Genomic DNA, 2,065 nt, shown 5'->3' on the forward strand with positions numbered 1-2,065 from the left:
CTTTCAAAATATTAATCAAATTCCAAATACAAAAAAATGGGCTATTATTTTAGGATATTTGAGAAAATCCCATGGTAATTACGGACAATTCTGGCTAAAAATGTTGTTGAAATTCTGCTAGAGAAGTTGTTGGGCATTTAGCTCCTGAGATTCTGAAATATATGGTCGGCTATGTCACTTTCCTGACATACCTGGTCGGCTATGTCCCTTATCTGACATATCTGGTCGGATACGTCACTTTCCTGACATACGTGATAGGTTATGTCCCTTCTCTAACATATCTAGTCGAATATGTCTCTTTGCCTGCCACACCTAGTCGGCTATAACTTTTTCTGATCAGATAAACTAATATTTGTTTTTCCAGACTAGATTAAACCATCCTCGCAGTCAGTGTTCTTCCTGACTGATGATGCAACAACTCTGCCTAGTAGGTAATTTTCTAACCTTTGCACTTCCCTTGGTTGACATATTTATTAACCATTAATGCGCAGCTTGGTACACATGCATTGCCACCTGTCACTTCAAATTTCCACGTCATTGAACTGAAATTTTGGGGATAACAATACGCATGCTTCTAAAATAATTAAGTAATTAAAAGTTTTTTTTATATAAATTTTTGGGTATTTTAACTAAATGAAAGTAAGACGTTTTCCACAAATGATGTATGTTTTTGTAACGCCCTGGATAGCCAAGACCGTTACATTGTGTGTTTATAAAGTGCTAGACTTGCTAATTAAGTCATTTAATTAAAAACGTGATTTTGAAACTATAAAGGAACTAGGGTTAAAACGTTTTGGTCTCAAAAGTCACACTTTTCGTAAAGAGACATTTTTGTTTACACGAGATCCCAAAAATATTAAGATTAAAGACCGTTTACAAAAGATATAAGGTTTAAATACAATATCAAGCCATATTAAGGCAAAACAAACGATTAGGCATTCCCTGTCCTGATCCACTCCTCGATCATGGTGATCGAACAGATGGCTATGTACATTCAACCCCGCAGCTCTCCACCTCAGGATTGGTCCAGCTTGCCTTTGCCTTTACCTGCACCACGTAGCACCCGTGAGCCAAGGCCCAGCAAGAAAACACAACAACAGAGCATAAGCAATCAACAGACAAGTCAATATCTCATGTTGCATCACATATTCTCAATCACATCAACACTCAGAGTAGTCAAGTATTCAACATACTAAACATATCAATTCATATCACACACCCAATCACATATGATAACTAGGGTTAGTGCCCTCAGGCCGCACCCTCCGTTATCCCACTGACTCCGGCCCGCTTAAACCGAGCTCAGTGAATATTAAGCTGTCCTCGGCTACTAGTGGCCAAGTCGCGCCCTGGCCATTACCAATGATTAATTGGATTTTTGTGGAATTAAAAATGAGACTTGGGAGTTATTTGGGCTTTTTGAACCATTCAACAAAGATGGAAAAATAGAAAATTTGGTCAGAAATACACATGTGGCCGCGGCCACTACTCTCTGTCCCACAGGCCGCGGCCACAGAATGTTGGTGGCCACTGCCACTGACCAATTTTAGCACTTGAAAATGTGTTGTTTTTCCAAACGGTTCCAAACCCTCCCAAATAATTTTGTAACCCTCAAAACACATTATTGGAGTTAAAATCATATCTCTAACAGCCATTTCACATATGGTTTTTATGAAATTCATCTCAATATTGTGTAACAACAAATTTACACAATAAAGGGTAAAATTTGGAAGTTAGAAATTTGTAGCTGAATTTGTAACACCAAATATGTTACATACTTGGATATTTCTCATATATCTAAATATTTTATCTCTCTATTATATGTTACAATATGTGACACTCTTTGTAAAATTTATTTAATCTAAAACATTATATTATAATATAATATAATATAACATTATATTATAAAATAATATAACAATCCATACATCGTCATACATCATATTTAACATCATCATCATACCTCATTATCATGCATCATATATCATTAACATATTCAAATATCACAATCAACATAAACATCATCATCATATCTTTGTGAACATGGCCCCCTCTCTTGTCCATG

Source organism: Humulus lupulus, chromosome X, assembly GCF_963169125.1.
Source record: "Humulus lupulus chromosome X, drHumLupu1.1, whole genome shotgun sequence".
Lineage (NCBI taxonomy): Eukaryota > Viridiplantae > Streptophyta > Magnoliopsida > Rosales > Cannabaceae > Humulus > Humulus lupulus.